This window comes from Hordeum vulgare, chromosome 3H, assembly GCF_904849725.1.
Source record: "Hordeum vulgare subsp. vulgare chromosome 3H, MorexV3_pseudomolecules_assembly, whole genome shotgun sequence".
NCBI classification, from domain to species: domain Eukaryota; kingdom Viridiplantae; phylum Streptophyta; class Magnoliopsida; order Poales; family Poaceae; genus Hordeum; species Hordeum vulgare.
Genome location: NC_058520.1, coordinates 289,721,984 through 289,737,087, shown reverse-complemented (window position 1 = coordinate 289,737,087; position 15,104 = coordinate 289,721,984).

Genomic DNA, 15,104 nt, shown 5'->3' with positions numbered 1-15,104 from the left:
GCTCCCTGCTGGCCCACTGGCCCCCCTCTTCTGCTATATGAAGGTTTCGTCTCAAAAAAATCAGGAGGAGGCTTTTCGGAGGATTCGCCGCTGCCACTAGGCGGAACTTGAGAAGAACCAATCTAGAGCTCCGGCAGGACGATCCTGCCGGGGAAACTTCCCTCCCGAAGGGGGAATCGTCGCCATCGTCATCACCAACACTCCTCTCATCGGAGAGGACTCGTCACCATCAACATCTTCATCAGCACCATCTCATCTCCAAACCCTAGTTCATCACTTGTAACCAATCTCCGTCTCGCGACTCCGATTGGTACTTGTAAGGTTGCTAGTAGTGTTAATTACTCTTTGTAGTTGATGCTAGTTGGATTACTTGGTGGAAGAGTTTATGTTCAGATCCTTGATGCTACTCATTACCTCTCTGGTCATGAATATGATTCTGCTTTGTGAGTAGTTACTTTTATTCCTGAGGACATGGGATAAGTCATGCTAATAGTAGTCATGTGAATTTGGTATTCGTTCGGTAATTTGATGCGTTGTATGTTGTTTTTCCTCTAGTGGTGTTATGTGAACGTCAACTACATAACACTTCACCATTATTTGGGCCTAGAGGAAGGCATTGGGAAGTAGTAAGTAGATGATGGGTTGCTAGAGTGACAGAAGCTTAAACCCTAGTTTATGTGTTGCTTCGTAAGGGGCTGATTTGGATCCACTAGTTTAATGCTATGGTTAGACTTTGTCTTAATTCTTATTTCGTAGTTGGGGATGCTTGCGAGAGGGGTTAATCATAAGTGGGATTCTTGTCCAAGTAAGGGCAGTACCCAAGCGCCGGTCCACCCACATATCAAACTATCAAAGTAACGAACGCGAATCATATGAACATGATGAAAACTAGCATGACAGAAATTCCCGTGTGTCCTCGGGAGCGTTTTTCCTCCTATAAGACTTTGTCCAGGCTTGTCCCTTGCTACAAAAGGGATTGGGCCACTTTTCCGCACCGTTTCTACTTTTTTTACTTGCTACTTGCTACGAATAATCTCACCACACAACTACTTTTTACCGATAATTTCAGTGCTTGCAGATATTACATTGCTGAAAACCACTTGTCAGATCCTTCTGCTCCTCGTTGGGTTCGACACTCTTACTTATCAAAAGGACTATGATTGATCCCCTATACTTGTGGGTCATCAAGACTCTTTTCAGGCGCCGTTGCCGGGGAGTGAAGCGCCTTTGGTAAGTGGAAATTGGTAAGGAAACATTCATATAGTGTGCTGAAATTTATTGTCACTTGTCACTATGGAAACTAATCCTTTAAGGGGCTTGTTCGGGGTATCTTCACCTCGAACGGAAGCACAAAGATTTGCTCCTCAACCTGCTGCACCTACTGAAAATATTTGCTTTGAATTACCTTCGGGTATGCTTGAGAAACTGCTGGCTAATCCTTTTACAGGAGATGGAACATCACATCGAGACTTGCATCTAATCTATGTAGATGAAGTTTGTGGTTTATTTAAGCTTGCAGGTTTGCCCGAGGATGAGGTCAAGAAGAAGGTATTTCCTTTATCTTTGAAGGATAAGGCATTAACATGGTATAGGCTATGTGATGATACTGGATCATGGAACTACAATCGGTTGAAATTGGAATTTCATCAAAAGTTTTATCCTATGCATTTAGTACATCGTGATCAGAATTATATTTATAATTTTTGGCCTCGTGACAGAGAAAGCATCGCTCAAGCTTGGGGGAGGATTAAATCAATGTTATATTCATGCCCCAACCATAAGCTCTCGAGAGAAATTATCATTCAGAACTTCTATGCTCGGCTTTCTCATGATGATCGCACCATGCTTGACACTTCTTGTACCGGTTCTTTTATGAAGAGAGATATTGACTTCAAATGGAATTTATTGGAGAGAATTAAACGCAACTCTGAAGATTGGGAGCTTGAAGAAGGTAAGGTGTCAGGTATGAATTTCAAGTTTGATTGCGTTAAATCCTTTGTTGAAACAAATACTTTTTGTGACTTTAGCGCTAAGTATGGACTTGACTCTGAGATACTAGCTTCATTGTGTGAATCATTTTCTGCTCATATTGATCTCCCCAAAGAGAAGTGGTTTAAATATCATCCTCCTTTAGAAGTCAATGTAGTTAAACCCAATCCAGTTGAAGAGAAAGTCATTGCCTATAATGATCCCGTTGTTCCTAGTGCTTACATTGAGAAACCACCTTTCCCTGTTAGGATAAAGGATCATTCTAAAGCTTCAACTGTGATACGTAAGGGCTACATTAGAACACCTACACCCCCTGAGAAAATTAGAGTTGAACCTAGCATTGTTATTATCAAAGATCTTCTGTCCGACGATGTTGAGGGAAATAATATTCACTTCTGTGAAGATGCTGCTAGAATTGCTAAACCTCACGCTAGAGACAAACATAGGCATGTTGTTTGCACGCCTGTTGTTTCTGTTAAGATAGGAGATCATTGTTATCATGGTTTATGTGACGTGGGTGCTAGTGTTAGTGCAATACCTCAATCCTTATATGATGAAATCAAAGACGAGATTGCACCTATTGAGATAGAGCCTATTGATGTCACTATTCAGCTTGCCAATAGAGATACTATCTGCCGTGTGGGAATTGTTAGGGATGTTGAAGTTTTGTGTGGTAAAATGAAGTATCCTGCTGATTTCCTCGTTCTTGCTACCACCCAAGATAGCTTTTGTCCCATCATATTTGGCAGACCTTTTCTCAATACTGTCAATGCTCATATTGATTGTGAGAAGCTAACTGTCACTGTTGGCTTTGAAGGCGTGTCACATGAGTTCAATTTCTCCAAGTTTGGTAGACAACCTCATGAAAAAGAGTTGCCTAGTAGGGATGAAACTATTGCCTTAGCTTCTATTGCCGTACCTCCTACTGATCCCTTAGAGCAATACTTGCTTGAGCATGAAAATGATATGCATATGGATGAAAGGGATGAAATAGATAGAGTTGTCTTAGAACAATATCCTATCCTTAAGAATAATTTGCCTGTTGAACTGCTTGGGGATCCACCCCCACCAAAGGGTGATCCTGTGTTCGAGCTTAAAAAGTTGCCTGATACTCTTAAGTATGCTTATCTTGATGAAAAAGAGATATATCATGTCATAATTAGTGCTAGCCTCTCAGAGCATGATGAAAAGAAGTTACTAAAAACTCTGAGGAAGCATCGTGCTGCTATTGGATATACTCTTGATGATCTTAAGGGCATTAGTCCCACTCTATGCCAGCACAAGATTAAAACTGATCCTGATTCCAAACCAGTTGCTGATCATCAAAGGAGATTAAATCCTAAGATGAAAGAGGTAGTAAGAAAATAAATACTAAAGCTCCTGGAAGTAGGTATTATCTATCCTGTTGCTCATAGTGATTGGGTGAGTCCGGTGCATTGCGTCCCTAAGAAGGGAGGCATTACCGTTGTCCCTAATGATAAGGATGAATTGATCCCACAGAGGATTATTACTGGCTATAGGATGGTGATCGATTTTAGGAAATTGAATAAAGCCACTAGGAAAGATCATTACCATTTACCTTTTATCGACCAAATGCTAGAAAGACTGTCTAAACACACACACTTCCGCTTTCTAGACGGTTATTCTGGTTTCTCTCACATACCAGTTGCACAAGCTGATCAGGAGAAAACCACTTTCACCTGCCCTTTCGGTACCTTTGCTTATAGACGTATGCCTTTTGGCTTATGTAATGCACCTGCCACCTTTCAAAGATGTATGATGGCTATATTCTCTGACTTTTGTGAAAAGATTGTTGAGGTGTTCATGGATGACTTCTCCGTTTATGGGTCTTCTTTTGATGATTGCCTCTGCAACCTTGATCGAGTCTTACAGAGATGTAAAGACACCAATCTTGTCTTGAATTGGGATAATTGCCACTTTATGGTTAATGAAGGCATCGTCTTGGGACATAAAATTTCTGAAAGAGGTATTGAAGTCGATAAGGCTAAGGTTGATGCAATCGAGAAAATGCCATAGACCACAGATATCAAAGGTATAAGAAGTCTCCTTGGTCATGATGGTTTCTATAGAAGGTTCATTAAAGACTTCTCTAAGATTTCTAGGCCTCTTACCAATCTCTTGCAAAAGGATATTCCTTTTGTTTTTCACGATGATTGTGAGGAAGCCTTCGAAATACTGAAGGCTTTGATAACTGCACCTATTGTTCAACCACCTAATTGGAACTTACCTTTTGAAATCATGTGTGATGCTAGTGATTATGATGTTGGTGTTGTTCTAGGGAAAAGAGTTGATAAGAAGTTGAATGGTATTCACTATGCTAGTAAAACTCTAGACGGTGCCCAAAGAAACTATGCTACTACGGAAAAGGAATTTTTAGCACTCGTGTTTGCATGTCAAAAGTTCAGGTCTTACATAGTTGATCCCAAAGTCACTATTCACACTGATCATGCTGCTATTAAGTACCTCATGGAGAAGAAAGATGCTAAACCTAGACTTATCAGATGGGTTCTCTTGCTACAAGAATTTGATCTGCACGTTGTCGTCAGGAAGGGTGCTGATAACCCCGTAGCAGATAACTTGTCTAGGTTGGAGAACGTTATTGATGACCCACAACCTATTGATGATAGATTTCCCGATGAGCAATTGAATGTCATCAGTGCTTCACGTAGTGCACCGTGGTATGCTGATTATGCAAACTATATTGTTGCCAAATATATACCACCTAGTTTCACATACCGGCAAAAGAAGAAATTCTTCTTTGACATGAGACATTACTTTTGGGATGATCCTCACCTTTATAAGGAAGGAGCATATGGTGTTATTAGACGTTGTGTACCTGAACATGAACAGGGACAGATCCTATAGAAGTGTCACTCCGAGGCCTACGGAGGACACCATGCGGGAGATAGAACTGCACACAAGGTATTGCAATCAGGTTTCTATTGGCCCACTCTCTTCAAGGATGCCCGTAAGTTTGTCTTGTCTTGTGACGAATGTCAAAGAATAGGGGCTTTGATGTTTGTAATTGTCAGTAAATGCCTATGAACTATTCACTTGTCATTGAACCATTTGATGTTTGGGGCTTTGATTATATGGGACCTTTTCCAAAATCCAACGGGTATACTCATATCCTAGTTGCTGTTGATTACGTTGCTAAGTGGGTAGAAGCTATCCCCACTAGTAGTGTTGATCGCAACACTTCTATCAGGATGCTTAAAGAAGTTATTTTCCCTAGATTTGGAGTCCCTAGATATCTAATGACCGACGGTGGTTCACATTTCATTCATGGTGCTTTCCATAAAACACGGTGATTATGTCTTGCTATATAATTATCTTTTAAGATTTTTTGCAGGAAAGCTTCTCTCTAAATGGGAAGGTCCCTATATTGTTGAGGAAGTATATAGTTCCGGTGCTATCAAGATCAACAACACGGAAGGTAATTGTCCGAGAGTGGTAAATGCGCAGAGAATCAAGCCTTATATCTCAAGTACTCCCATAAATGTTGAAAGCAATATTATCAATACCATAACTCCGGAGGAATACCTAAGGGATATTTATCAGCCTGTTTCAGACTCCGAAAACAAAGAGGTATGTGATTCGGTAAGAAAACAGACTCCGAAACTTTTCCAGTAGGAATTTTTCTCTGTTTTGGAATATTTGAAAAAGTAGAAAAATTGGAAATAGTCCGGAAAGCGCGCGAGGAGGCGACAAGCCTGCCAGGCGCGGGCCCACCCCCTGGCCGCGCCTGGGAGCTTGTGGCCACCTTGTGTGCCTCCCGGACTCCGTTTTCGTGCGGATTACTCCTTCTGGTCGAAAAAAAATCATTATATATTCTCCCGAAAGGTCTGACCCTCGTATCACGCAGATTTCCTGTGTTTTCGTTTCGAGCCTGTTTCTGTTGCAGATTTAGATTGCTATGACGTCCCCAAAAGCTCCGAAGGGTAAGATCTTTGAGAAGGTCATCAATCCCTATCTCACGGGAGTGCTGCAACACCCTCAATCTATTGAGATGCGTGAGGGTATGTTGCACATCCGTGATGTTGAGGGGCCCAAGAAGACCGGAAGCTTGGAGGCGAGGCTTGAAGCAATGGAGCAACAAGTCTTCAAGTGCCAAGGGATGGTGGTGTTGAGAAACGTCGCATGGGAAACACAAAAATTCCTACGCACACGCAATTCCTATCATGGTGATGTTCACCTATGAGAGGAGATTCAGATCTACATACCCTTGTAGATCGCACAGCGGTAAGCGTTAAGAAACGCGGACGATGTAGTGGAATAGCTTGCGTGATTCAAATCACCGTAGTCATACACTCCATCCCACGACCTCATCACGATCCGTCCCGAGAACTTCATCGCGATCCGTCCCGCGATCTCATCATGATCCTTCCCGATCTAGTGCCGAACGGACGGCACCTCCGCGTTCAGCACACGTACAGCGCGACGATGATCTCGGCCTTCTTCATCCAGCAAGAGAGACGGAGAGGTAAATGAGTTCTCCGGCAACGTCACGGCGCTCCATAGGTAGGTGATGATCTATACCAGCAGGGATCGGCCCGAGCTCCGCAGAAATACGATCTAGAGGAAAAACCGTGGAGATATGTGGTCGGGCTGCCGTGGCAAAGTTGTCTCAAATCAGCCCTAATACCCCAGTATATATAGGAGGGAGGGGGGACCTTGCCTTGAGGCTCAAGGGAGCCTCAAGGGTTCGGCCGGAGTCCCTCTTCAATTCGGTTTGGAGGGGCAGGAGTCCTCCTCTTTTTTCCCACCTCCTCTCCTTTTTTTTCTTTTTTTTTCTCCCTTGTTGGTTTTTTTTCTTCTTCCTGCGCAAGGGCCCTCTTGGGCTTGCCCACCAGCCCACTAAGGGCTGGTGTCCCCCCCCCCCCACAAAGCCTTTGGGCTTCTTCCCGGGTGGGTGGGCCCCTCCCGGAAGAACTCCGGAACCCATTCGTCATTCCCGGTACAATGTCGGAAATGCCCGAAAACCTTCCCGTAACCAAATGAGACAAACCTATATATCAATTTTCGTTTCTATACCATTCCGGAAACCCTCATGACGTCTGTGATCCCATCCGGGACTCCGAACAACATTTGGTAACCAACCATATAACTCAAATACGCATAAAACATCGTCGAACCTTAAGTGTGCACACCCTGCGGATTCGAGAACTATGTAGACATGACCCGAGAGACTCCTCGATCAATATCCAATAGCGGGACCTGGGTGCCCATATTGGATCCTACATATTCTTCGAAGATCTTATCGGTTGAACCTCAACGCCAAGGATTCATATAATCCCGTATGTCATTCCCTTTGTCCTTCGGTATGTTACTTGCCCGAGATTCGATCGTCAGTATCCGCATACCTATTTCAATCTCATTTACCGGCAAGTCTCTTTACTCGTTCCGTAATACAAGATCCCGTGACTTACACTAAGTCACATTGCTTGCAAGTCTTGTGTGTGATGTTGTATTACCGAGTGGGCCCCGAGATACCTCTCCGTCACACGGAGTGACAAATCCCAGTCTTGATCCATACTAACTCAACGGGTACCTTCGGAGATACCTGTAGAGCATCTTTATAGTCACCCAGTTACGTTGTGAGGTTTGATACACACAAGGCATTCCTCCGGTGCCAGTGAGTTAGATGATCTCATGGTCATAGGAATAAATACTTGACACGGAGAAAACAGTAGCAATAAAATGACACGATCAACATGCTACATTCATTATTTTGGGTCTAGTCCATCACATGATTCTCCTAATGATGTGATCCCTTTATCAAGTAACAACACTTCCCTATGGTCAGGAAACCTTGACCATATTTGATCAACGAGCTAGTCAACTAGAGGATTACTAGGGACAGTGTTTTGTCTATGTATCCACACAAGTATTGTGTTTCCAATCAATACAATTACAGCATGGATAATAAACGATTATCATGAACAAAGAAATATAATAATAACTAATTTATTATTGCCTCTAGAGCATATTTACAAGAGTCTCCCACTTGCACTAGAGTCAATAATCTAGTCCACATCACTATGTGATTCTAACGAATCCAACACCCTTACAGTTCTGGGGTTTGATCACGTCTTGCTTGTGAGAGAGGTTTTAGTCGACGGTTCTGAACCCTTTCAGATCCGAGTGAGCTTTACAAATCTTTATGTCATCTTATAGATGATGTTACTATGTGTTATTCGATAATATTCCTAATATATACTCTACCATACGAATCCGTTTCACTACTCATGGTTATTCGGATTAGTGTCAAAGCTTGCATCGACATAACCCTTTACGACGAACTCTTTAACCACCTCCATAATCATGAAAAAATTCCTTAGTCCATTAGTTACTAAGGATAACGTTGACCGCTGATCAGTGATTCAATCCTGGATCACTCTGTGTACCTCTTAACAGACTTGTAGCAAGGCACACATCAGGTGCAGTACTCAGAATGACATACTTTAGAGTCTACGGCTAAGGTATAGAAGACGATCTTTTCCTATTCTCTTTATTCTGCCGGGGTCGGGTTTTGAGTCTTACCAAAATTCACACCTTACAACACAACCAAGAACTCCTTCTTTGCTGATCTATTTTGAACTCCTTCAAAAACTTGTCAAGGCATGCATCTTGTTGAAACTTCTATTAAGCGTTTCGATCTATCTCCATAGATCTTGATGCTCAACGTTCAAGTAGCGCAATCCAGGTATTCCTTTGAAAAAAACTCCTTTCAAACAACCTTTATGCTTTTCAGAAATTCTACATTACTTCTGATCCATAATATGTCAACCACATAAACTTATCAGAAATTCTATAGTGCTCCCACTCACTTCTTTGGAAATACAAGTTTCTCATAAACCTTGTATAAACCCAAAAGCTTTGATCAACTCATCAAAGCATATATTCCAACTCCGAGATGCTTGCACCAGTCCATAGAAGGATCGCTGGAGCTTGCATACTTCTTAGCACCCTTAGGATCGACAAAACCTTCTGGTTTGTATTACATACAACCTTTCCTCAAGGAAACCATCGAGGAAACAATGTTTTGACATCCTATGTGCAATATTTCATAAATAATGCAACAACTGCTAACTTAACTCCAACAAACTTTTAGCATCGCAATGAGTGAGAAAGTCCCATCATAGTCAACTCGTTGAATTTTGTCGGAAACATCTTTGCGACAAGTCGAGCTTTTCTTAATGGTGACGTTTCACCATCATCGTATGCCTTCCTTATAAAGATCCATCTTTACTCAATAGTCCTACGACAATCAAGCAGTTCTTCCAAAGTCTATACTTTGTTCTCACACATGGATTCTCTCTCCGATTTCATGGCCTCCAGCCATTTGTCAGAATCCGGGCCGACCATTGCTTCTCCATAACTCGTAGGTTCATCGTTATTTCAACAACATGACCTCCAAGATAGGGTTACCGTACCACTCTATAGTAGTACGCGACCTTGTCGACCTACGAGGTTTGTAGTAACTTGATCCAATGCTTAATAATCACCATCATCAGCTTCCAGTTCAATTGGTGTAGGCGCCACACGAACAACTTCCTGTGCCCTGCTACACACTGGTTGAAGTGATGTTTCAATAATCTCATTAAGTTCTACCACCCTCCCACTCAATTCTTTCGAGAGAAACCTTTCCTCGAGAAAGGACCCGTTTTCTAGAAACAAACACTTTGCTTCCGGATCTGAGATAGGAGATGCTCCCAACTGTTTTGGATATCCTATGAAGATGCATTCATCCGCTTTGGGTTCGAGCTTATCAGACTGAAACTCTTTCATATAAGAGTCGCAACCCTAAACTTTCAAGAAACGACAACTTAGATTTCTCTAAACCTCAGTCTATACTGTGTCATCTCAACGGAATTACGCGGTGCCCTATTTAAAGTGAATGCGGTTGTCTCTAATGCATAACCCATAAATGATAGTGGTAATTCGATAAGAGACATCATAGTATGCACCATATCAAATAGGTCGCGGCTATGACACCATCACACCATGGTGTTCTTGGTGGCATGAATTGCGAAACAACTTCCACATTGTCTTAACTGTGTACCAAAACTCGCAACTCAGATATTCATCTCTATGATCATATCGTAGACAGTTTATCCTCTTGTTACGACGAACTTCACTCTGAAAGAGAGTTGAACTTTTTCAATATTGCAGACTTGTGATTCATTAAGTAAATACTCCTGTATCTACTCAAATCGTCATTGAAGTAAGAACATAATGATATCCACTGCCTGCCTCAGCACCCATTGGACTGCATACATCAAAATGTATTACTTCCAACAAGTTACTATCTTGTTTCATCTCAATGAAAACAAGGCCTTGCTCATGTGGTATGATTTGCATGTCACAAGTGATTCAAAATCAAGTGAGTATAAAGATCCATCGGCATGGATCCTCTTCATGCAATTTATACCAACATGACTCAAGCGGCAGTGCCAGAAGTAAGTGGTACTATCATCATTACCTTGTGTCTTTTGGCACCAATATCATGAACATGTGTAACACTACAATCGAGATTCAATAAACCATTGAAGGTGATTATTCAAGCAAATAGAGTAATCATTATTCTATTTAAATGAATAATCGTATTGGAATAAACACGATCCAATCATGTTCATGCTTAACGCAAGCACCAAATATCAATTATTTAGGTTTAACACCAATCCCGATGGTAGAGGGAGCGTGCGACGTTTGATCATATCAACCTTAGAAACACTTCCAACACGTATCGTCACCTCGCCTTTATCTAGTCTCCGTTTATTTCGTAGCTTTCATTTCGAGTTACTATCACTTAGCAACCGAACCAGTATCTAATACCCTCGTGCTACTAGGAGTACTAGTAAAGTACACATCAATATCATGTATATCAAACATACTTCAGTCGACTTAGCCAGCCTTCTTATCTACCAAGCATCTAGGGTAGCTCCGCCTCAGTGACCGTTCCCCTCATAACACAAGCACTTAGTCTCGGGTTTGGGTTCAATCTTGGGTTTCATTAGAGCAGCAACTGGTTTGTCGTTTCATGAAGTAACCCTTTTAGCCCTTGCCTTTCTTGAAACCTAGTGGTTTTACAAACCATCAATTATTGATGCTCCTTCTTGATTTCTACTTTTGCAGTGTCAAACATCACGAATCGCTCAAGGATCATTGTATTTATACTTGATATGTTATAGTTCATCACGAAGCTCTCACAGCTTGGTGGCAGTGTCTTTGGAGAACCATCACTATCTCATCTGGAAGATTAACTCCCACTTGATTCAAGCGATTGTCGTACTCAGACAATCTGAGCACACGCTCAACGATTGATCTTTTCCCCTTTACTTCATGCACAAAGAATCTTGTCAGAGGTCTCATACCTCTTAACAAGGGCGCAAGCATGAAATCACTATTTCATCTCTTTAGAACATCTCTTATGTTCCGTGATGTTTCAAAATGTCTTCGGCGCCTTGCTTCTAAGCCATTAAGTATTTTGCACTGAACTATCGCGTAGTCATCAGAAACATGTATGTCGGGTGTTCACAACATCCATAGACGACGCTCGAGGTGTAGCACACTGAGTGGTGCATTAAGGACATAAGCCGTCTGCGTAGCAATGAGGACAATCCTCAGTCTTACAGACTCAGTCCGCAAAGTTGCTACTATCAACTTTCAACTAAATTTTCTCTAGGAACATATAAAAACTGAAGAGATATAGCGCAAGCCACATCATAATTCGTAAAGATCTTTTGACTATGTCCAAGATAACTAGAGTTTAACTAATCAAATTAATTTTAAACTCCCACTCAAAAAGTACATCTCTCTAGTCATTTGAGTGGTACATGATCCAAATCCACTATCTCAAGTCCGATCATCACGTGAGTTGAGATTAGCTTCAGTGCAAAGCATCTCTATGCTAATCATATCAACTCTATGATTCATGCTCGACCTTTCGATCTTATGTGTTCCGAGGCCATGTATGTACATGCTAGGCTCGTCAAGTTTAACCCGAGTGTTCCCCGTGTACAACTGTTTTGCACCCGTTGTATGTGAACGTTGAGTCTATCCCACCCGATCATCACATGGTGTCTCGAAACGACGAACTGTCGCAACGGTGCATAGTCGGGGAGAATACAATTTGAGCTTGAAATTTTAGTGAGAGATCACCTCATAATACTACCGTCGTTCTAAGCAAGATAAGGTGCATAAAGGATTAACATCACATGCAATTCATAAGTGACATGATATGGCCATCATCAAGTGCTCCTTGATCTCCATCACCAAAGCACCGGTATGATCTTCTTGTCACCGGCGCCACACCAAGATCCCCATCATCATGATCTCCATCATCGTGCCGCCATCGAGGTTGTCGTGTATGCTATGCTATTACTACTAAAGCTATGTCCTAGCAATATAGTAAACGCATCTACAAACACAAACGTTAGTCTAAAGACAACCCTATGGCTCCTGTCGGTTGCCGTAGCATCGACGTGCAAGTCGATATTAACTATTACAACATGATAATCTCATACATCCAATATATCACATCACGTCGTTGGCCATATCACATCACAAGCATACCCTGCAAAAACAAGTTAGACGTCCTCTAATTGTTGTTGCATGTTTTACGTGGTTGCCATGGGTATCTAGTAGGATCGCATCTTACTTACGCAAACACCACAACGGAGATGTATGAATTTCTATTTAACCTCTCTCCAAGGACCTCCTCGGTCAAATCCGGTTCAACTAAAGTTGGAGAAACCGACACTCGCCAGTCATCTTTGAGCAACGGGGTTGCTCGTAGCGATGAAACCAGTCTCTCGTAAACGTACGAGTAATGTCGGTCCGAGCTGCTTCGATCCAACAATACCGCGGAATCAAGAAAAGACTAAGGAGGGTAGCAAATCGCACATCACCGCCCACAAAAACTTTTGTGTTCTACTCGAGATAACATCTACGCATGAACCTAGCTCATGATGCACTGTTGAGGAACATTGCATGGGAAACAAAACATTTCCTACGCACACGCAATTCCTATCATGGTGATGTTCATCTACAAGAGGAGATTCAGATCTACATACCCTTGTAGATCGCACAGCGGTAAGCGTTAAGAAACACGGACGATGTAGTGGAACAGCTTGCGTGATTCAAATCACTGTAGTCGTACACTCCATCCCACGATCTCATCACGATCCATCCCGCGAACTTCATCGCGATCCGTCCCGCGATCTCATCATGATCCTTCCCGATCTAGTGCCGAACGGATGGCACCTCCGCGTTCAGCACACGTACAGCGTGAAGATGATCTCGGCCTTGTCGATCCAGCAAGAGAGACGGAGAGGTAGATGAGTTCTCCGGCAGCGTGACGGCGCTCCGGCGGTTGGTGATGATCTACTCCAGCAGGGCTCCGCCCGAGCTCCGCAGAAATACGATCTAGAGGAAAAACCGTGGAGATATGTGGTCGGGCTGCCGTGGCAAAGTTGTCTCAAATCAGCCCTAATATCCTAGTATATATAGGAGGGAGGGGAGGGACCTTGCCTTGAGGCTCAAGGGAGCCTCAAGGGTTCGGCCAAAGGGGGAGGAGGAGTCCCTCTCCAATTCGGTTTAGAGGGGGAGGAGTCCTCTTTTGTCCCACCTCCTCTCCTTTTTTTCTTTTTTTCTCCCTTGTTGGTTTTTTTTCTTCTTCCTGCGCAAGGGCCCTCTTGGGCTTGCCCACCAGCTTACTAAGGGCTGGTGTGCCCCCAAAAAACCTTTGGGCTTCTTCCCAGGTGGGTGGGCCCCTCCCGGTAGAACTCCAGAACCCATTCGTCATTCCCGGTATAATGCCAGTAATGCCCGAAAACCTTTCAGTAACCAAATGAGACAAACCTATATATCAATTTTCGTTTCCGGGCCATCCCGGAAACCCTCGTGACGTCTGTGATCCCATCCGGGACTCTGAACAACATTCGGTAACCAACCATATAACTCAAATACGCATAAAACATCGTCGAACCTTAAGTGTGCAGACCCTGCAGGTTCGAGAACTATGTAGACATGACCCAACAGACTCCTCGGTCAATATCCAATAGTGGGACCTGGATGCCCATATTGGATCCTACATATTCTCTGAAGATCTTATCGGTTGAACCTCAGGGCCAAGGATTCATATAATCTCGTATGTCATTCCCTTTGTCCTTCGGTATGTTACTTGCCCGAGATTCGATCATCAATATCCGCATACCTATTTCAATCTCGTTTACGGCAAGTCTCTTTACTCGTTCCGTAATACAAGATAACGAGACTTACACTAAGTCACATTGCTTGCAAGGCTTGTGTGTGATGTTGTATTACCGAGTGGGCCCCGAGATACCTCTCCGTTACACGGAGTGACAAATCCCAGTCTTGATCCATACTAACTCAACGGACACCTTCGGAGATACCTGTAGAGCATCTTTATAGTCACCCAGTTATGTTGTGAGGTTTGATACACACAAGGCATTCCTCCGGTGCCAGTGAGTTATATGATCTCATGGTCATAGGAATAAATACTTGACACGCAGAAAACAGTAGCAATAAAATGACACGATCAACATGCTACGTTCATTAGTTTGGGTCTAGTCCATCACATGATTCTCCTAATGATGTGATCTCGTTATCAAGTAAGAACACTTGCCTATGGTCAGGAAACCTGGACCATCTTTGATCAACGAGCTAGTCAACTAGAGGCTTACTAGGGACAGTGTTTTGTCTATGTATCCACACAAGTATTGTGTTTCCAATCAATACAATTACAGCATGGATAATAAACGATTATCATGAACAAATAAATATAATAATAACTAACTTATTATTGCCTCTAGGGCATATTTCCAACAGGTGGAGCGTGGACTCAACGCCAACCACATGATGATCACGGAGTTCACCAACAAGCACAGGATTGATGCCAATGACATTGGGAAGCACCTCTCCAGGCTCTATGACAGGATTGATCACCTCCAGTCCCAGATCTATGACCTGCAGAACCAAAACTATGAGTATGAGTATGGATTTAAATCAATACGGTTGGCTGCAGATTTGAGGATTCCGTAGACTCGTTCATCTTTCCATGATGGAGC